Genomic DNA, 23,051 nt, shown 5'->3' with positions numbered 1-23,051 from the left:
GTGGTACTGGTAATTTGACATATAAAACACAAAAGGAAAGAAGTTCTGAGATTGTCATTCTGGCTATAGCTCACTCTGCTTATTGATTAGGTTTCATACAAATGATTCCAGGCTGCTTTTCTGAAACTAAGGAAAATAATGGTACTTTACGTCTCCACAGTGGTTTTAACTCTGAGGAAACAAAAAACATTTTACAGATTGTATATAGCAGCATTTACTTACCATTGAAAAATGGCTAATCGTGGGGAGGAACATAGCAATCGTTATTCATTTCCTAGCATTACACTAGTGGTGAGAGGAAGGAAAAAATAATTCATTTAAACTACAGAGAGTTTGGTAGCTTGAGTGAAATTACTAAAGTTTGAATTTGTCAAGGAAACAAGGGTTAATACCCCTAATATTGCAAGAAGTGTCATAGGATCTTTATTCATCACAAATAGTGAAGGCCTTGGTTGTATGTAAGGTGACCAGGTGTTCTGTTTTGCACCAGAACACCTGGTTGAAAAGAGATCCTGGCGGCTCCAGTCAGCATTGGGCTGCTAACTGTCTGGTTGGCAGCGCCAGCCGTTGCGCTGTGTGGCTCCCGGTTGGGAAGCAGCCAGCATGTCTGGCTCCTAGGGGCGGCCCGGGCGGGGGGGGGGGGCTGCGTGCTGCCCCGCCCGCAGGCACAGCTCCCATTGGCTGGGTCAGGCCAGGGGAGGAACTAGCGTGACTCGCACTCAGCAGGCGGCTGTTGAGGGGTTGCATGGTGTGTGCCTCTCCTGCTGCTGCTGGCCCCCTTCTCGCACTCCTCGTGTGGCTGGGCTCCAGTTGCGGTGCATGTCCTGTGGCAAACTGTGGTGTGTTGCCCCATCGCCAGCACCCAGGAGTTGGAGGTATGAGTATCCCCATCTCTGAGTGCTGGGAATGGGGCTGCACCCCCATCCCCCTCACTGCATCTCTCCCAACCCCCCACGCAGCACAATCCCCCATCACTGCATCCCTCCCCCTCACTGCATCCCTCCTCCATCCCATTCTGCCCCCCATACCTACCCTTGCCAGCCCTGTACCACTTACAGCACTCTCCCACCCATCCTCTCCACCTCCCAGAGCCACCCCCCCATGGCTCTCACCCCCACAGCCCTGCATCCCATTCACCTCCATACACTGCTACACTCCCATTATGTTCTTGTACACCTGTGTCCCCCCACATCCTCATGCACCTGTAGCCTTCTGCCTCCCCCTGCTTCCCCATCCACCCCACATACCCCCAAGACCCTCCTCTTTTCTTCACTGCCCCCTCTCACCCCCCACCCTGCTCTCGTCCTTGGTCTCTTTCCCTCCCCATCCTCTCTCCTCTACCCCCTGCCCCATCTTTTCCCCTCCAGCTTACCTTCCTCCTTTCCCGGCTGGGTGATTTAGGCAGCTACTGAAAAGTGTATGAAAAAGTGTCTCTGTGTAGGCAAGTGTGTGCGTGCATGCATGCATTGTATTTGTGTAAGAGACTGTGTGTCTTTGTGTAGGGAGATGCATATATTGCCGGATGTGTGTATACCTTTGTGAATAAAATTTGCAGCCTAACTCTTTGACTTCTATTCCTTTTGCTGGCTTGTGCACAAAAAAATTGATAACATAAAATGTGTGTATTTATTTCATAACAAGTTTTTAAAAGAGAAGGGAACTCTAAAAGAAATGTATTATTTCTTAAAAAGTGATGCTGTTGACTAGTAATTGCAGAAGAGCCAGTATATCAGACATTTCTCCCCACCATTGTCTAGCTACATTATAAATTCTTTGTTGCAGACTCTCTCTTTTTATGTGTATATCCAGCACCTACCACCCTGGAGCCCTGATCTTAGTTGGGGTCTCTAAGCACTAAACAACAATTGTAATAATAAATAATGTGGAAGTATATGTGTTAGTGCATGCTAGATGTGTACACATGAATCCACGTGTGTATCTGCCTGTAGGTGTGGGAGTCAGTGTCTACAGATTTATTTTTATAGGTATCTGGACAGGTGTGCCTTTCTGTGGTTGTGCTCTATGGATATGTATTTGGGCTTCGGGAGTGGGCCTTTAATGGATCCATTGCAGCTGTGATAATGTGTGGTCCTAATTCCACACATAAAATTACAATATAGGCGTTTATGAAATAATAATATATTTATTGGTCTATCATTTCCACAACTTACCACCACTGACAGATGTGAACTATAGTCCACTTTCTCATAGATGGAACTGAATTGTTGCACCAATGTTGCATTATACAAAACGTTTATACGGATGATGTGACATGAACAAATCAGGTTTTGTACTTGTCAAGACCAATATCTGTCAAGTTATTAAGAAAATAGAGCTAAGGGTGGAGCAGATTCTTAGTTTCCCTTTTGGATTACCCATTATCCCCTGAGAAAGTAAAATAGATCCCCAATTTCTGTTTTACAAGTTATATTCTTACTGGCTGTCTTACTCACCTGCATTTAAAGCTTAAATTCACTTTAACCTATTCACCCTTTTATCATTCATCCATTTTGGAGAGCAACATCAGCATGTAGGAGTATATGTATATGGCATTGGTGAAACAAATACTGGAATACAGTGTCCGTTTCTGGTGTCAACATTTTAAATAGGATGCTAAAAAATTGGAGAGGGTGTAGAAGACAGCCACAAAATAATTTGAGGACTAGAGAAAATGCCTTACCATGAGAGGCTTAAAGAGCTCAGTATGTTTAGTTTATCAAAAAGAAGACTGAGAGATGACTTGATTACGGTGTAGAAGTATCTTTATGGGGAAATAATATCAGATAATTTAACATTGTTTCACTTAAAGTTGCATTTTTCAGGAACATAACTATAACGTTAAGTGAGGAGTTACTGTAACTATTGTTTTGAAACCATGCATTCTTTATTAATTTAAAAAAAAATGAGATAATGGACAAGGTATCCCGGGTGGGGTGGGGGAGGAGGGAAGGACAAGGCCACATTGCTTATTGTAGCCACACTAAAAAATCAAACTGTTTGAATGACAGGCTTCTGTTGCTTGGGCCATCCTCTTGAGTGAAGTGGCTGGGTGCCCGGAGCCTCCCCCTCGCATACTTGGGCGTCTTGGTGAGGAGGCTATGGAACATGGGGAGGAGGGTAGGCAGTTATACAGCAGGGGTCTGTGCTCTTGTTAGCTTTCCTGCAGCCCCAACAGATGCTTCATCATGTCCGTTTGTTCCCCCAACAGACGCCTCATCATGTCTGTTTGCTCTCCCATTTGCCTCAGCATCGCGACCTGCCTCTGCTCTTCACGCTCACTTAATTCTTTCCTGGCCTCTGCCACTGAATGCCTCCATGCATTGAGCTGTGCCCTATCTGTGCGGGAGGACTGCATGAGCTCGGAAAACATGTCATTGCGAATGCGTTTTTTTTCGCCTTCTAATCTGCGATAACCTCAGGGATGGAGATGATGGGGGAGCGTAGAAACATTCTACGCTCTACGATTCTGGGGGCACTGCATGGTCACCTGTGCTGCTGAGTTTGCCACGCTGACCAAACAGGAAATGAAATTCAAAAGTCCCCGGGCTTTTCCTGTGTACCTGGCTAGTGCATCAGAGATCAAAGTGCTGTTCAGAGCGGTCACAATGGAGCACTCTGGGATAGCTCCGGGAGGTCAATACCATCGATTTGCGTCCGCACTACCCCAAATTCAACACAGCAAGGTCAATTTTAGCGCTACTCCCCTCGCCGGGGAGGAGTACAGAAGTCGATTTTAAGAGCCCTTTAAGTCGACAGAACAGGGTTGGTTGTGTGGACGCATTCATTTTAAAATTGACCTAACGTGGCTAAATTTGACCTAACCCCATAGTGTAGACCAGGGCCTGGAAGATATGCTTTAGCGAAACATAAGCTATTTAACAAGTTTTGGACTCAATACATGCATGATGGGGTGAAATTTAATGGCCTACAATATACAGGAGGTTAGACTAGAATTAGTGCCTTTTGGTCTTAGTCTATTAATTAATGTTATTGCTGGGATTGAAATGGAGCAGAGAGAGGACTATTGCTCTGATCCCACATGTGAATAACTCTACACATGTGAGTAGTCCCATTTAATTCAGTGGAACTACATACATTCTACATTCTGTAGCATTTATGTCTTCCATCCAGTTACTCTGTGTGCCCAACCCTACTTACTTTATGGTGTCTGCCAGGATCACCACCTCGAGGTTGTAAGGCTGCAGGCCATAAACACTAGCAGTCAAATGTTTCACTTGATCAGAAGGGGAGCATTGTGTTTTGGTCCTATCTCCTGATGAAGGAAATGACCAAAATGCTTTAAAGCTCATGCTCTATATATTTGTGTAATCATTTAAGCTGCTATTTTCTCATGACTTAATTGTACTAACCTGTTGAGAGATCATTTTAAATCTGGATTCTTACATTTTGTATTTGTGCCTCTGGCAGATCCTTCTTTCCTGGGACAGTCAATCTTTTTGGAAGAAAAAGCTATGTGATGGAGTCATAGAACAGTGACTTGTTTGTAAAATGTTTCATATACGGGGGTGCTATATAAAAAATGTTACCCAGTATGTTGTAGGTCTCTGGTAATATGTTACATTTATATAGCATCTTTCCCTATGAGGAATCTCAAAGTGCTTCACAAACGTGTGTGTGTAAAAGAGAAGGGTTCTTCCTCTGGGATTGAGGGTGATAGCCAGATGTGACAATCAATATGAGCATACTATCCAACAAATGAGGAAGGAAGCAGGTAACTTTTTCCAAAGATGCCAGCGCAAACTGTATTATGACAGAAAACTGCTATAGAGATCTTTAATGTTCTTTCAAAGCAGCCAGAGCTCTGTTTAAGGTCTCATCTGGAATTGAGTAATGGTAACCCTCAAGACATTCATACCTGTTACACGATCTCATGTAATTTCCAGTATGATGGCCTGCATTAGCACAAATTACTGTAGTGGTGACTTTGTCAGAAAGTTTGCAAGTAACCGTGGGAATTTGTCAGTCTTCCACTGAGAGTGAAACAGAGACTCAGTTCTTATAAAGCTAAATTTGCTTTCTAACTGCCGCTTCTGGAACTTTCAGCCAAAGCAAATGAAAAACAACCAAATTATGAACTACTCAAAACCCAGCAATGCATCCAAGAATCGTGACTGTAGTAGTACTGCTGGTCACCACTCGCAGTCTAATGGGTCCAAATTTCAGGCGGGCTGCAACAATTTTGTGCTGCACCCAGGGCCGGCTCTAACTTTTTTGCCGCCCCAGGCAAAAAAGAAGAGCACCGTCCCGCCGTAACACCCCCCCCCCTCCCCAGCGCCACGCCGCCGACCCCAGCGCTGCGCTGGGCTCCCAAACCCCCCCCCCCCCCGCCGATTGCCGCGCCGCCCAAAGCCCCCCTCCCTCCCTCCCCAGCGCCTCGCCGGGCCGTCCAAAGCCCTCCCCCCACCGAGGGCCGGATCAGCCAACCCTCCCCCCCCACCCCAGGAGCACCGCGCCGGGCCACCCAAACCCCCGGAGCGCTGTGCCGCCGAAGCCCCTGCCCCCCCCCCCCAGCGCCACGCCACCGAAACAAAAAAAATAACCTCAAGTGCCGCCCCTCAAACAAAAACACCGCAAGCGCCCCCCGCCACCCTAACATTGGCCACCCCTTATAAGGTGCCGCCCCAAGCACGTGCTTGGTCGGCTGGTGCCTAGAGCCGGCCCTGGCTGCACCACACTCAGAATCTGGCCATTTAGGTGGCATAGCCAGCCACACCATGATCACTTCACTGTAAGGGGATCCTCCAGTGGCACAAAACCAGTGTAACAGTTTTATACCATCCCCTCACCAGCCTTTTTCTTTAAAGGGGGTGTGGCTGGGACTTCCCTGCACCTCATTAAACCCTCATTGACTGCTGAGGCAATTGGCAGCAAGCAGAAGGTATAGCAGGCTAATAAGCGCTTTAACTTAGGCCAGGAGCTGGCCCATCAGGTGAGCATTATGCCACCTTCACACATGCATCACTCCCTATTCAGTCTATGCTGTTTCTCTCACAGGTTGTCTACAGTGCAAGCATGGGGGGTGATTGCTGCGTGTGTAGACGTTAATCTAGCAAGCTCAGGTATGGGAGCAGTGGAGACTCAGCAGCGTGGGCTGTACAGGCCTGCCCAGAATCCTGGCTAATTCCTCATGTGGCTGATCTGCGCTGAAGTGCACTCTGCTGTAGCTTCACTATTACCAGTACCTGCGCTAGCTAGCTAGACGCTAGCTCAGATATGTCTACATAAGCTGCAGTCACACCCCATGAGTTCAGTGTAGACATACCGTCAGCCATAATCAAGGATCTGGACTAGTACAAATAGAGAAGCTACAATTATTTATTTTTACACAAGCAGAGTATTGTAAAATAAATATTTGTATGAACTGTATGATATCTTGCTCCCCTTACAAACTAAAGCTTCACCATATAAAAAAGCCATCTATATTTATCAGTTGCTTAAAATGTATAAAGTAAATGTGCTTTGTGTGCCGATTAGAGATGCAAAATAAGTTTCTTCTTCATAGGCTCAGGTATCTATGAGCAAACGTAACCATTCTGCCTTTGAAAACCATTCATATTTGTGTTGCTTTTAAAAATAACTTTGTATTGAGATGTCTGCTGTTGTGTGCATGGGGATGTGTGTCTCTCTGTTCAGCTTCTTTGTGAGTATCAAGGACACGTTTTTAAAATTGACATGCTAGATCAGGGGTCGGCAACGTTCGGCACGTGGCTCACCAGGGTAAGCACCCTGGCGGGCCGGGCCAGTTTTATTTACCTGCTGACGCGGCAGGTTCGGCCGATCGCGGCCCCCACTGGCCGCGGTTCGCCGTCCCGGGCCAATGGGGGCGGCGAGAGGCCGCTTCTCGACGCCCCCATTGGCCCGGGACGGCGAACCGCGGCCAGTGGGGGCCGCGATCGGCCGAACCTGCCGCGTCAGCAGGTAAATAAACTGGCCTGGCCCGGCCCGCCAGGGTGCTTACCCTGGCGAGCTGCGTGCCAAACGTTGCTGACCCCTGTGCTAGATGAAGTTGGGAAATTCAAATTTATAGACTTTAATCTAAGGTAGAACTAAAATTTAGCCTTTTTATAATAAAATGTTTGACAAAGCTAATGCTATTGAAAATATTTTCTGGTCATTATTTCAAAATGCCATTGAAAATTTTATTTGACTGTTCCCAGGCAATGTTAAAAACATCACAGAACTGCATTGGTGCAGAAGAACCTGCAAGTGCATTGCCCATGCTGAGTGTAAAATGCAAAAAATATAAATTAAAGAGAATAATCAGTTAAGTAAACTAGATATTTGATATTCTTTCACTTTTGAAATCTGAAGTGGTGTTGGTAACATGGCTGGAGGAAATAGCTTTTTCAAAAGCTATAGTTTTTGATTGATTTAACAGCGTTACATGGGTGTAAAATGAGGACAGGTTGATCCAGTTCTCAGTGTTTTATCTGTAAAAGAAGGTTGTAGAACAAATCTTATTTAATCTGGAATTGGGGATATTTTATGTGCTATAACATCACTGGTGATATCCGCACAATCTGTGAATAGTGTTTAGCTGCCGCTGCAGAGCCAACAGATGGAGCACAAAACGTTTTGATTTTTTTTAAAGTCTGTGGAGTATGTGGCGCTGGTTTATTTTAATTTCCTGTCAATGAAGTGGTAGATTCAAAAGCAAACCGAATGCAGTGTACCTTGGGCTTTTTTAATCTAGAGGATTTCCCCCATCACATTCTACTAGTTTTAAGGTAGATCAAAGCTGGGGGCTTTTAAAGCTTTGTGAGGGATTTTGAAAAGTGCAAAGCATTGTCCTAACTCTGTTCCCATCCAAGTCAAAGGCAAAACTCCCATTGACTCAAATGGGAGCAGAGTTAGCTCAATGAGCAGAATTGACCCTATATGTCCTTTTTAAGAATTTATTATTTTGATTTTTTTAAATTATAAACTAGATGGGGGAGGTGTAGGGGGAGAAGTACTTCCAGTCTGAGAGCATGTGTGTCAGGCGTTCACTTGGAGTGTATTTTTATGGAAGATAGGCTTATGGTAGAATTCAGATACCTTCTGTATATTGGCCACTGAAATAAAAGCAAGTACTATTGCATCCAGGTACTAACCCTTTGAATGATTTCCACACAGATATCTCTAAAATTAAAACATTAATTTTCAAAAAGCATCCAAGACCTTATTTAAACAATCATTTTGGAAAACACAGAAGCAATTTCTGACCATCTAGATTAGTACTGCTTTGTTGCTGTACCTCAATGCAGATTCAGAATGGTAGTGTCAGATGAGCTTTATGTATGCCGGTATTTTGCATTTATCAAACAAGTGGGGCAGAGGAATTTTTCCTGACTGTATGTAATGGGGAATGTCAAAGCTATTGAAACCCTTGATGTGACACATTCTTGATGCAAAGATGCATTTTCTTGGATCCCAGCTCCTGAAACTAGTTGTGGAACACCAAAGATAACTAGCGCTTATGCAGTGTTCAAACTATGATTCCACTCAGGGTGTAAGGAGCTATAATTTTTAATCAGAGCTGTATATTTAGAGAAATAATTTTCTATACAAAGTTCATCTTTATCAAATGCAACCTTTACATTCCCCTTGCATGCCAGCCTGATGGTGCAGCTGACAATGCAGGTACCTTCTACCTTAAATAAAACCTGGAAAAAAAGTTTGAGATAATGGGGAATTAGGTTGGAATTTAGCCCTGTGCTAGCTAAAGCATATTTAAACAGTATCCCACCAACTGAGTCTCAAACAAAATTGTAGCTAGCACAGTTGTGATTCCAGTGTGAGCGTGGGTGTCACGTCAGTGAGACTGAGTCTCCAGGGAGAATGAACATTGGCATTCTGTCTTCCATGAAACCCACGTATGCTCCCCCACATCAGTATGCGCTGCTGTCAACCATCCATTAGCGAAATAGTAAAATCAAAAGATGTTCTAAGAACCAGTCTTTGTCTGCATTAATCTCCCAAGTGTTTTGCATTCTGTCTGCTTAGTTTGAGAGCTCTTTTGCTAGGAAGTGTATCTTTTGTGTCTGTCTTGTATAGGTATAGGCACACTGTCTGCTCTTAACAAATAATTAATAATTGCAACCATCCTGAAGGAAGCTTTCATTCCTCTGGGCTGCAGTGCAGGTGCTGAAATAAAGGATAGTAGTATTACATGAGTGGCAAAACAAATTGAGAGGTAAATAATCTTGCAAGCCTACTGGACTTTCTGTGTATCCCAAGTCCATTGCTTTTGGAGATGGCAGAGCATTTGGGAAAATCTGATCAGGGTGAGAGGGGGAGAACCTACAATGTGCTTTCATGCTTTCCCTCCTGTGCTCCCACAGCCTTTCACTGTAAGAAAATTAAACTTGTAAATGAACCTGATCTTTAATTTATGCAGCATCTCAGCAGCAAGCTTGCTTATCTATAATTTTTGTTCTCTGAGATTGCTGGTACAAGAAATATTAAAACATACTATGCAAAGCTAATTGTCTGGGTGCACGTATGAGTATGCACTCAGTGTCATGCATTTGTTGCCTGGCTATTGTTGTTGATTCAGAACAAATGAAGATATTGCAGAATCCAAATATGTGAATATAAATCAGTGGTGTAGTATTAAGACCGCAAGATCACTTTTTTCCAATCCAAAGGCTAAATCTTGCAAATTTGAAATAATTGTCGTCCCCCCCCCCCCTTTTATACCTCATCCTACAAATTTCCACTCCTATCTTTGGATTCTGTTAACCTGCAGATATTTTAGAACCTGTATTTGCTTGGATGCCTGCTCTTGTCAAGAGGCATTATGATACCATGACCTCTTCACTAGAAAACTGCATTGGCAATCCTCCTCTGGGGACTGGTATAGAATTAATACAGGCAGGCAACAGCTATGTTGGCTGTTTTTCCTCTAGTCCCCTTTTCTCAAAGGAGGACAACTCCAAAAAGTAATGGCCTTGTCCCAGAAAACTAGGCTTTTTTTGCTTACTACATTTTAAATTCTTGACCTGAGCAGTTGATCAAAGAGTCATGTTTCAGTTGCAGCAACAAAAGAGCAGATTTGTGCTTCTTGTAACTAAGCTCTGGTTTACTGGGGGAAAATTATATATTTCTAATGGCAACACACACACGCACATGTAAACAGAGGTATGAGGAGGTCATGAATTACCCAACGTCACATAGTGAGTCAGGAACAGAGCTGTTTTTAAAAGCAGATCTGTTGACTCACTTGCCTTACCTTCTCTGATAATGTAATTTTCAACTGTAGATTGATTGAGAGAAGAGAGATTATGGAAAATTATTTTATGGGAGGTTATACATTAGTTTGAATGCTATACTTTTGTGAATTTCTACTTTTATAAAACTTCAGCGGTCAGTGACAGAAGTTGTTTGGCATTCTTACACCATCATAACTTGATACACACTTAAACCATTGATTTTTAGTGGAGCTTTGATTCTGATGGAGAGGACAGCAGAAAACAATCTCTTAGCATATCGCCAAAAGTGAGCTACGTGAATATTCCTCTTTTGCTTTTGTGTATTTGACTCCAAGAAAAGACTTACATTGAACTCAGAACATCGGCTGTAGTGTTTTTGCCATGCTTATTTTAATTACAATAAGATCGTCTTGACCATGAACTTTTTTCATCTTCCCATGTCTACAGATCTAGCTATTGACAGGCATTGTGCATGTAACCACTGTCCCTGCTGAAATGCTTGTTCCATCTCCTCTCACCATGACTATTGGGGAAGTGGAGTAGGGAGTAAGTGTTGGCTTGCCCTCCAGCCCTTCTCCTCCACCTCCAATCAGGAGTCAGTAACCCAACAGAAGGGGACAGGTGCTACTTCTGCTGGCTCAACAGACGTACTGCCAGCAGCAGTCAGGTGGACTGGATAGGGCTGAAAGGTCCATTTGTACACCCAGATTTTCACTTGGCCTATGTTGGCAATAATCACACTGGGTAAAAGGACTACTAGAGTCTCCCCAGGGATAGTGCTTGGGGTGTGCTATAGACCGCCGGGATCGACTCAGGATATGGATAAAGAACTATTTAATGTGTTTAGAGAAGTAAATACTAATAGGAACTGTGTGATTATGGGGGACTTTAACTTCCCAGATATAGATTGGGGAACAAACACTAGTAGCAATAATAGGGCTCAGATGTTCCTAGATGTGCTTGCTGATCACTTCCTTCATCAAGTGGTAGCAGAACCGACAAGGGGGGAGGCCATTTTAGATTTGATTTTGGTGAGTAGTGAGGACCTCGTTGAGGAAGTGGTAGTAGGGGACAACTTGGGCTCCAGTGATCATGAGCTAATCCGGTTTAAACTAAACGGAAGGAGTAACAGAATTAAGTCAAAGACTAGGGTTTATAATTTTAAAAAGGCGAATTTTAATAAATTAAGGGGACTGGTAAGGGAAGTGGATTGGGCAAACGTATTAATGAATCTTAAGGCAGATAAAGCCTGGGATTACTTTAAGTTAAAGATGCATGAGCTGTCAGAGGCCTGTATCCCAAAAAAGGGAAAAAGATTACCAAGCAAGAGATTTAGACCGAGCTGGATGAGCGACCGACTCAAAGGGGCAATTAGGAAGAAACAGAAAGTGTACAAAGACTGGAAGAGGGGAGTGATCAGTAAGGAAACTTACCTTAGTGAAGTCAGAGAATGTAGAGATAGAGTGAGAAAGGCCAAAAGCCGTGTAGAGTTGGACCTAGCGAGGGGAATTAAAAGCAATAGTAAGAGGTTTTACAGCCATATAAATAGGAAGAAAGCAAAGAAGGAAGAAGTAGGACCGCTGAAGACTATAGCCGGAGAGGAGATTAAAGATAATCTAGGCCTGGCACAATATCTCAACGAATATTTTGCATCGGTGTTTAATGAGGCCAATGAAGGTATTACTTATACTAGCACCGTGACAGAGGGGCAAACAGAATGGGGGATTACCGTTTCCGAGGTAGAAACAAAACTCGAACGCCTTGATGGGGCTAAGTCGGGAGGACCGGACGATCTTCATCCGAGAATATTGAAGGAATTGGCGCGGGAAATAGCAGGCCCATTAGCGATTATATTTAATGAATCAGTAAACTCGGGGGTGGTTCCGTTAGACTGGAGAATAGCTAATGTGGTTCCTATTTTCAAGAAAGGGAAAAAAAGTGATCCGGGTAACTACATGCCTGTTAGTTTAACATCTGTAGTGTGCAAGGTGCTGGAGAAAATTCTGAAAGAGAAAGTAGTTGAGGACCTCGAGGTTACTGGCAAGTGCGATAAATTACAACATGGTTTTACGAAGGGCAGATCGTGCCAAACAAATCTGATCTCCTTCTTCGAGAAAGTAACGGACTTATTAGATAAGGGAAATGCGGTGGACCTAATATACCTGGATTTCAGTAAAGCGTTTGATACTGTACCCCATGAGGAATTATTGGTTAAACTTGAAAAGATGGGGATCCATATGAAAATTCAGAGGTGGATAAGGAATTGGTTAATGGGGAGAATGCAGCGGGTAGTATTGAAGGGTGAACTGTCAAGTTGGAGGGAGGTTACCAGTGGAGTTCCTCAGGGTTCGGTTTTGGGACCCATTTTATTTAATCTATTTATAACTGACCTTGGAACCGATTGCAGGAGTGGACTGATAAAGTTTGCGGATGATACGAAGGTGGGAGGCGTTGCCAATTCGGAGGAGGATAGGGATATTCTGCAGGGAGACTTGAATGAGCTTATGAATTGGAGTATCAGAAATAGGATGAAATTTAATAGTGAAAAGTGTAAGGTGATGCATTTAGGGATGACTAACAACAGTTTTAGCTACAAGCTGGGGACGCATTGGTTAGAAGTAACGGAAGAGGAGAAGGACCTAGGGGTTCTTGTAGACCGTAGGATGACTATGAGTCGACAATGCGACGTGGCAGTGAAAAAAGCCAATGCGGTCTTGGGATGCATTAGGCGAGGTATATCTAGTAGGGATAAGGAGGTGCTGCTTCCGTTGTATAAGGCGCTGGTGAGACCTCATTTGGAGTACTGTGTGCAGTTCTGGTTTCCCATGTTTAAAAAAGATGAACTTAAATTGGAATGGGTGCAGAGAAGGGCCACTAGGATGATCAGAGGAATGGAAAACCTGTCGTATGAAAGGAGACTGGAGGAGCTCGGGTTGTTTAGTCTGACAAAACGAAGGTTGAGGGGGGATATGATTGCTCTCTTTAAATATATCAGAGGGATAAATACAAGGGAGGGAGAGGAATTATTCCAGCTTAGTACTAATGTGGACACAAGAACGAATGGATATAAACTGGCCGTGGGGAAGTTTAGGCTTGAAATTAGACGAAGGTTTCTGACCGTCAGAGGGGTGAAATATTGGAATGGCCTTCCGAGGGAAACGGTGGGGGCGAGGGACCTGTCTGGTTTTAAGATTAAGTTAGACAAGTTTATGGAGGGAATGGTTTAATGCTAAAACATATTAGCTGAGGAATACTAAGCAATGTAGGCAAACAGTATAATGGTTAACAAGGGTTAGGCTGGAGACTCTTGCCTACATGCTCGGGGTCTTGCTGATTGCCATGTTTGGGGTCGGGAAGGAATTTTCCTCCAGGGTAGATTGGCTGAGGCCCTGGAGGTTTTTCGCCTTCCTCCACAGCATGGGGCAGGGATCTCTAGCAGGAGGGTTCTCTGCCAATTGAGGTCACTAAGACACAGGATTTGGGGACTTCATCAGCAGAGTCAGGGAAAGGGTGGGGACGGTTTTGTGGCCTGCAGCATGCAGGGGGTCAGACCAGATGATCATAATGGTCCCTTCTGACCTTAAAGTCTATAAGTCTATGAGTCTATGAATAGGTTTTTCAAGCACTGCCTTAATCTTATAGTGGTCCAGCAGACTTATGGAATTATTCTGGCCACAATGTTCACATCTATTTGAAAATCTCAAGTGTGGCTCATATTTAGCTTTTTCTCCTTCATATTCTCTCTCTCTCTCTCTCAAAAAATAAATTCATCAGCCAAAGTCTAAAATGTAGATTGCTTCAGCATGTGGACATAATTTAGGCTGGATTTCCACACTGTAAAGGCCAATGTCGTAGCGGTTATGAGCTACTGTTCTTTTCCATTCAACCGTGCTAGCTTTATTTCCTTTTTTTTTTTTTTTTTTTTTTGGTTGTGGATATGCGATCATTTGACTCTGGCAGTATTTGAGAAGCGTTTCTGAGCTGGTTCTGTAGGTTTAAGGTATTTAACTTAAGTAGGCTATTGCTGACTTTCTTATGCTTTTAAACTGTGCCTTTGTGACAGTTAGTATAACAGTACTGCCCCTTGGGCACCTAGGATGTTAAACTACTAGGCAACAAAGACAAAATTTTAACTACTGTTTAGCTCTGGAACAATTCCTATCTATTGCACAGGACCAAGTTGAGGGGGATCTCCTTCCTTGCATGATCTAGTATGAACTGTTCAAAAAGAAGTAGTAAAAGGGATTTTCCTCTTGCTCATCCTCAGCTCACCAAAGTCCCATTAGCCTAGGAGAATGTGAACTGGGCTGGTCCCAGGAGGTCCTGAGTTCCCATCTCTTTCACTGGCAGCTCTTAATTTTCTGCACTTCATCTTTGGTGAATCCTTACTCCATGGCTTACAAGAGTTAAGCCGATACAATTGCTGGTATTTTAGTGGGATGGAATGGGATAAGTGATGCACAAATAAATTAAGTTTTATTTGCTCAAGGCTATATAGGAAGTTTGTGGTGGAGCTGGGATTAAACCCAGCTCTTTGGTGTAATAGATCCGTGTCTCATGCCATCAGTCTGTCTTAGGTACTTATCTGGTATTTATGGTCCATTGTAGTACTCGAAAGGTGGAGAAGTACGCCCCTTTGGCCGACACCTTGAGAGCTAGGGGTTACCAGGTTCAGACACACACGCTGATCATCAGAGCCTTGGGCGCATGGGACCCCAGTATAGAGCAAGCGCTGAGAGAATGCGGAAATGGTCAATGTTACACTCGGCTGATGTGGCAACTCATGGTGTTGGACGCCATCAGATGGTCGAGGGACATCTACATAGAACACATCACCGGACATTGGCAATACCAGGAGGGATGAGCTGGAGTGCCAATGAGAAGCACAGTCAGGAAAGTAGCTGAAATACTTCCCTGATATGTTGTATTAGAAAATACAATCTACCCTAATTCTCAATTACTGAGAGACAATCTTCACTCATTGATATATTTTGCTTTCCACACCAAATCTCTCTACAACTTTTCATGAGCGATGTACCCGAATACTTGGATGCTAATATCTAAACTGTATTCTTAAATTTATGCACCTAAATTTGGGTTATTGCTCATTATGTACAATATGTATCATATGACTTTTAAAAACAAACTTTGTATTTGTGGATTATCTTTCTAGCCTATATCCAGATGTACAGACACTGTTTTTGCAACCTGTGTATTATATAATTTTAAAATTAGCTTTAATAAAAATTGTAAATCTCAGCACCTCACAATCTTAAATATATTTTATCCTTGCAACACTCCTGCAGTGTAGGGAATCATGAAATATCAGGTTTGGAAGGGACCTCAGGAGGTCATCTAGTCCAACCCCCTGCTCAAGGCAGGACCCAATCCCCAACTAAATCATCCCAGCCAGGGCGTTGTCAAGCCTGACCTTAAAAACCTCTAAGGAAGGAGATTCCACCACCTCCCTAGGTAACCCATTCCAGTGCTTCATCACCCTCCTAGTGAAAATTTTTTTCCTAATAGCCAACCTAAATCTCTCCCACTGCAACTTGAGACCATTACTCATTGTTCTGTCATTTGGTACCACTGAGAACAGTCTAAAGCCATCCTCTTTGGAACCCCCTTTCAGGTAGTTGAAAGCAGCTATCAAATCCTTCCTCATTCTTCTCCTCTGCAGACTAAACAATCCCAGTTCCCTCAGTCTCTCCTCATAAATCATGTGCTCCAGCCCCCTAATAATTTTTGTTGTCCTCCACTGGATTCTTTCCAGTTTTTCCACATCCTTCTTGTAGTGTGGGGCCCAAAACTGGACACACTACTCCAGATGAGGCCTCACCAATGTCGAATAGAGGGGAATGATCACGTCCCTCGATCTGCTGGCAGTGCCCCTACTTATACAGCCCAAAATGTTTAAATTCTCAGAATGAAGAGGGGTAACAAGTGGTGTCCCCCAAGGGTCAGTCCTAGGGCCAATCCTATTGAACTTATTCATAAATGATCTGGAGAAAGGGGTAAAAAGTGAGGTGGCAAAGTTTGCAGATGATACTAAACTGCTCAAGATAGTTTAGACCAAAGCAGACTGTGAAGAACTTCAAAAAGATCTCACAAAACTGATTGGGCAAGAAAATGGCAAATGAAAGTTAATGTGGATAAATGTAAAGTAATGCACATTGGAAGAAATAACCCCAACTATACATACAATATGATGGGGGGCTACAACGAATCAGGAAAAAGATCTTGGAGTCATCGTGGATAGTTCGCTGAAGACGTCCACGCAGTGTGCTGCGGCGGTCAAAAAAGCAAACAGGATGTTAGGAATCATTAAAAAGGGGATAGAAAATGAGACTGAGAGTATCTTATTGCCCTTCTATAAATCCATGGTACACCCACATCTTGAATACTGTGTACAGATGTGGTCTCCTCATCTCAAAAAAGATATGCTGGCATTAGAAAAGGTTCAGAGAAGGGCAACTAAAATTATTAGGGGTTTAGAACGGGTCCCATATGAGGAGAGATTAAAGAGGCTAGGACTTTTCAGCTTAGAAAAGAGGAGACTAAGGGGGGATATGATAAAGGTATATAAAATCATGAGTGATGTAGAGAAAGTAAATAAGGAAAAGTTATTTACTTGTTCCCATAATACAAGAACTAGGGGCCACCAAATGAAATTAATGGGCAGCAGGTTTAAAACAAATAAAAGGAGGTTCTTCTTCACACAGCGCACAGTCAACTTGTGGAACTCCTTGCCTGAGGAGGTTGTGAAGGCTAGGACTATTACAGCATTTAAAAGAGAACTGGATAAATTCATGGAGGTTAAGTCCGTTAATGGCTATTAGCCAGGATGGATAAGGAATGGTGTCCCCAGCCTCTGTTTGTCAGAGGGTGGAGATGGGTGGCAGAAGAGAGATCACTTGATCATTGCCTGTTGGGTTCACTCCCTCTGGGACACCTGGCATTGGCCACTGTCGGTAGACAGGATACTGGGCTAGATGGACCTTTGGTCTGACCCAGTACGGCCATTCTTATGTTCTTATGTAATACTGTTAGCCTTCTTGGCAACAAGGGCGCACTGTTGACTCATATCCAGCTTCTCGTCCACTGTAATCCCTAGGTCCTTTTCTGCAGAACTGCTGCCTAGCCACTCAGTCCCTAGTCTCTAGCAGTGCATGGGATTCTTCTGTCCTAAGTGCAGGACTCTGCACTTGTCCTTGTTGAACCTCATCAGATTTCTTTTGGTCCAATTCTCTAATTTGTCTAGGTCCCTCTGTATCCTGTCTCTACCCTCCAGCGTATCTACCACTCCTCCCAGTTTAGTGTCATCTGCAAACTTGCTGAGGGTGCAGTCCACGCCATCCTCCAGATCATTAATGAAGATATTGAACAATACAGAGTCTCTGTATTTTAGCAGTAAAAAAAAAAAAAGCATTGGGGAGTAAAGGCTTGCTTGTCAAACACATTTGTGTGGGGAAAGAAGCTGATTATAGCTCTATTTTAAACCAGTGTGTGACAGTGGTATCGCATGTATTGTACTCACATTAAGAAGGTTACCTGTGCAATCTTAATGTTGGCATTTACTGACACTTGCATGTTTAACATTGTCTTGATATATAAAATTCCATACAAAAAGCCATTATGGTTGTTACAGTAGTTATCATTTTAGGAAGTTTTTGCGGTCTTTGATGGTGTGCACATGGTTTTAGATAGCCTCACATCACAAAAAACTAAATAAATCCCTCACTGTTTTGTTAGCGTTTTTATTACAAACTATACCTTGGTCTTCCTCACTGTGAATTGCACTTTGCTTTAGAATTCCTGGCATCCTTTTATGTAGAGTGTTGCTACTTCCCTTTTTTTCTCTAGTCTGTACTGTGTAGCCAGGAGGTGTCATGTCCCATTGATAATCACTCACCCCACCACTTCCTGGATATGTATGTAATGTAATTAAAATAGTTGAGTTCTCCTCTCCAGGCCAATCATTCTAGCGCACCCATTTCAGTTTTTCTGTTTCTGGTATTGGTGTACAGACTGCCATAATGTTTATTTCTAGGGGCAATGTCATTATTATTAGCCTGTTGGTTGGTAGATTATTTTTTCTGCTCCATCTCCCTGCCAGTCTAGTAGTACATACTCAGATGTACAGACACTCTTTTCTTAACCTATGTATTATATAATTTTAACATTAGCTTTAATTTTTTTTTTAAATCTGTTGCTTGACCAAACTAATTTTAAATGACTTGGGAGAGGGCTTCAGCCACTAGCTCTGGGAAGAGTATTCCACAGTGTAAACCAAACTTTCTGTCATAGAGTTAGTCCGAATAGTGATCTTAACTTTCTCCCGCTCTGAATTCAGTTCTCTTCGTCTTAATTATAGTCTCCACTTTCACATACCTGAATAATGCTTGCCCCTTTGGTGTTTACTTTTTTTGTATTTGTGGACTGCTACCAGGCCCTACCCTTGTCCTTATTTAGCCAAGCTATACATTCTTAGCCCTTTTAATCTTTCCCCCAAAATCAGTATCCGTAGCCTTCTAATCATAATTATGGCTCCTCTTTGAGTAGCCTTCCATTTGTCAACAGCATCTTTCTGATGAGATGCCCATGACTGAATGCTGTTTTCCATGGGCTACATTCTGCCCTGATTTGCACTCTGTATAACTTCAGGGGGGCAGGGTACATTATGGTGATAGGTACAGTCAGAGCCATGTAGCTATGTGTGCTTCAAGCTCAATAAGCCTTGCGTTTAAAGTTATTTGATGCTGAAGCTTGTTCTTTTATTTGCCTGCCAAGATCTACGTTGAGGGTCATGTGGTGTTATCAGCTTTTTCAGGGAAAACACAAGTGGCTAAAGTAGTGCATTTTGCTGCATTGTCCTGGGTGTGAGTTATCGTCATCCTCGCTTGCGGGGAAGCTCAGAATACCAAAGTCGGGGCCTGAGAGCATAGTAAAAGAGCTGTTTTTCAAATATAGTAAAATCAGCCTATCTGAAATGATTTTGATGTCCTTGAAATGTGTTGCTAAATGGGGCTTTGGATAATTGGGGCAGTTACTGAGCACATGGGTCCCCTGGCATGAATCATCTGACTTGTGTTTAAGAGGGAGTTTTGAATGAAGAGGGTTCAGATAAACATGGTTTTGCTGTATTCAATCTATCTGAAATTTTGAGGTCTACATATGGATATTCTCTTGGCCCCAAATCCTGCATATAGGTACGCTGGGCGGCTGGGCCCCAAACGCACTGGGCCTATTGAACTTCCATTGTGAGCACTGGGGACAAGGGAGAAGCGAGCTTGTCCAAGGGAGTGCTGCACCTGCTGCAAGTTGCAGAGCAGAACTCCATGGCACGAATCTGTGCCAGAAGGCAGAAGAAAGCCAGTCTTGAAAGCGTGCCCATTATGTCTGCTGTTCGTTTCCATATCTTCCACATATTCACAATACCCGTGCTCCAGAATCTGCCAGGGCTGCCTGTGGGGTTCCAGGGGGAGTTAACATATTGATCCTCCTCACCTAGAAAGCCTTAAATAGCTTGGGACCTCTGGCCCACCTGAGAGATTGCTTCTCTCTCCATGCAGTGCTGCCATGGTTGCAGTGAGCAGAGATGTTTAAGCCGACATTTCCTTGCTCTAACAGAAAGGGGGATTCTAGCAGAGTGTTTGCTAGGATGACACCTAGTCTTGGGAGTTCACTCCCATTCCCTGCTCCTGATCCCTTTTTGAAATATTCCAGATTTGTTTACCTTCTGGGCATACTGCAAACCCCATGTGTTGGGAGAGTGTTTGGGAAGGAGTCAGTTGGAGGTGTGGATTTTTATTGTGGGTGTTGAGGTAGGGAATTTCAGTTCTGTGGCTTGGCAGTTTCTGTGGGGAGAAGCACAGAAGACTCTGGCGTAGTGTCTGTGACATGACTGCAAAGAAACATGGGCCAGTTTACGGCTGAGCTCCATCCTTCAGCTCTGTGACCTGCTTGTGTGCAGCAAAGGCTTTCTAGGTGAGCTTTGTTCCATTGATAAAGAGTTGACCTGTGCTGATATGGGATTTTAAAACACTTATGATAAGTATTTACAAAAATCCAGTCAGCACCTAAAAAATGTGCATGTTGGATCCAATCCAGCAAACATACATGGGAGTAACTCTACTCTCATAAGTAGCCCTATTAAAGTCAGTTGAGCTACTCTCAGATGTAAAGTTGCATGTGTGTCTGTAGGACCAGGCCCTAGATTAGGTTAATTGTGGCAGCAGGGAGAGAGCTTAGGAGGAGATGAAGTTAAACATTTTTAAAAATACATAAATTGTGGGTATAGCAGAGCTAAGGGCAGACTCACAGTCTGTGTTATGGAGTGATGCAAAGCGGCTGTAACCCAGCTGCAAATGTCTAGCAGAAAATTTCCCTATCAGATGGGAGCTCATCTGTATTAAGCCAGGGGCTGTGCCACTGACTTCCAGGGCTTTGCCGTAGCAATGCTACGAAGTTCAGGGTCCATTTAAAAACCCCAACCAGTTGTGAGATTCAAAGTTACTGACATCAAGGCTGGGGTGAACCTGAGAATCAGGAAGTGTGGTCTGGCTCCCTGACTTACTCCTCACACTCCCCAGTAGCTTTGTTTCCACTTAGCCAAGCCTCTGACAGCCACACATCTACGACAGTGATATGGCCACATAAGTACACTGATAAATAAGAGTTGGCTAATTTGGATAAAAATCTGGTGTTTTTGATTAGCTCATATGCTGTGCTCCATATGTGGGTATGTTTGTAAGTAGGAAGAGGGAGATGTTGAAACAGTTGTAGATGAAGTAATGAGATCAGATCCTCAGCTGGTGTATATCTGCATTGCCTCATTAACTTCAGTGGAGCTACATTGATTTATACCAGTGGCTCTCAAACTTTTTTACTGGTGACCCCTTTCACATAGCAAGCCTGAGTATGACCCCCCCCCCCTTATAAATTAAAAACACTTTTTAATATATTTAACACCATTATAAATGCTGGAGGCAAAGCAGGGTTTGGCGTGGATGTTGACAGCTCGCGACCCCCCATGTAATAATCTCGTGACCCCCTGAGGGGTCCGAACCAACAATTTGAGAACCCCTAATTTACAGCATTGTTTGTTTAGTAACTGACAGTAGATTAATATCTTGTAAGGTCCCTTTAAAGCTTCCTAGAAAAATCTTTACAGAAGAATATACTGAAAGTCGTATAAAGATTGGCTAAAAATTACTTTCATATCAGCCTTGTCAGCATCCTTCTGTGGCCTGCACACTTTGTGTCTTGGGACTCCCAAAGGTTTGTAAAGGGATACTGTCAAGTCAAATGTGGCCCAAAATTTAGGCTATGTTAAACAAGCTGTTACAAAACCTAAGGCCAGTAAAAATGTTCCCATTTAAAAAATAGAAAGCAATATCCCACCTTCAGAGTTTGCTGTCTTAGTGTTCCAGTACTTGAGAATCTGAAATCAAAATGTACTATAATTGGTGAAATTCCATTAATTTCCATTGTCATAGCTAAGAGGAATGCAAGAAACAAGTAAACCAAATTAAAAACATAATGCCAGATTTTGCAGCTTTTACTTCTGTGGATTTGTTTGTACTCCTCAAATAGTCCCACTGGTTTCAGTGTGTTTAGTCACTGAGTATTGTGTTAGGCCCCCTGCTGGCACTTCCACATAGGCTTAACTGTACTGTTGTGAGGAGCTCCATGAGTAGTAAAGTTAAGCATGCGAGTAATTGTTTGTAGGATCAGTGACATACTTAGTGGATAAATGTGAGTAAGGGTAGCAAAATCTGGCCCTAAGATCAGGGTGGAATTGATTTAAATCACTAGTCAGGAAGACTCTATTTAATCATGGTTTTCTACATAAAAGTGCATTCTTGTTGTTGTTATAACCTTAATACATATTCTTCACAACTCAGAGATAGATGTAGGTTTCATTTTTAGAAGGTACACACTATACATTTTTAAACAGTGATTTATTTTGAAAACCTTTCAGATTAGTTTTACAGCTATATCAGAAAATGAATGATCGGTTATTTCATTTACTAAAGGTAATTGAAGCAGATAGTTCATCTCCCAATGACTTCATTAATATTTGGAGGATTTTCTTGCCATGCTGTATTAGGAGGAGAACATCACCAGACAGACATTTAAATTGTTTTATTTAACAAAAACAACAATGTTAAGTATTCTGGATTTTTTTTTCAACAGCAAACATATAATATTTTAACAAAACAAGCATATGTCTCTCGCTTCTCACATTTATCTCCAGACTTCTTCTCCTTGTCCAGATCTATTCCGCCCCCAACAATCTTCTATTCATTGAACTTCTTGAAACTTTGCACTTTTAGAGAGAAGTAAGGGATTGACTCTGTGTACACAGATTTTCAGTGAAACAATAGAGTTGAGGTCTGTTATTTCTCACCTCTATATATTATTTATTTATTTAAAAACATTTTTGCTGTTAACAAGCATGTTACCTCTGGAAACACAAATCCACAGTTTGAGAACTGCAAAACTAGGTATCTTCTAGACTGAGCACTGAGTCCCATTGGGTAGATAGAAAGATTAACCTAAATAATCTATACAAAGCCACTGGAACCCCATAAGATTGGGTCCCTAACCCGTGAACTATTGGAACTCATGTACAAAACTTTTCTTAAACATTACATGAATATATTGTCTCGTACTATAGAATTAGAATTTATAATCCTATACCATGATGAGCTATCTTTGAGCTATAATGTATCTTAATTAAAACTATCTTTAGATGGGTTTTTTTGCTCAAAAAGCATTTTTATCAAAAAAATCAGATTTAAATAAAAAAATCAGATTTTTAAAAAAATCATT

The 23,051-nt window shown here is 42.7% G+C and overlaps 1 protein-coding gene across 9 annotated transcripts in view; it reads left to right on the top strand.

Annotated features, from left to right (window-relative positions):
• The window catches only part of BACH2 (BTB domain and CNC homolog 2), a 252,104-nt gene that overhangs the window by 76,122 nt on the left and 152,931 nt on the right, over positions 1-23,051 (top strand). The window lies entirely within an intron of this gene.

This window comes from Chrysemys picta, chromosome 3, assembly GCF_011386835.1.
Source record: "Chrysemys picta bellii isolate R12L10 chromosome 3, ASM1138683v2, whole genome shotgun sequence".
In the NCBI taxonomy this organism is placed as follows: domain Eukaryota; kingdom Metazoa; phylum Chordata; order Testudines; family Emydidae; genus Chrysemys; species Chrysemys picta.
The sequence above is the reverse complement of the archived record's forward strand: the minus strand, read 5'-3'. Positions and strand labels throughout refer to the sequence as shown.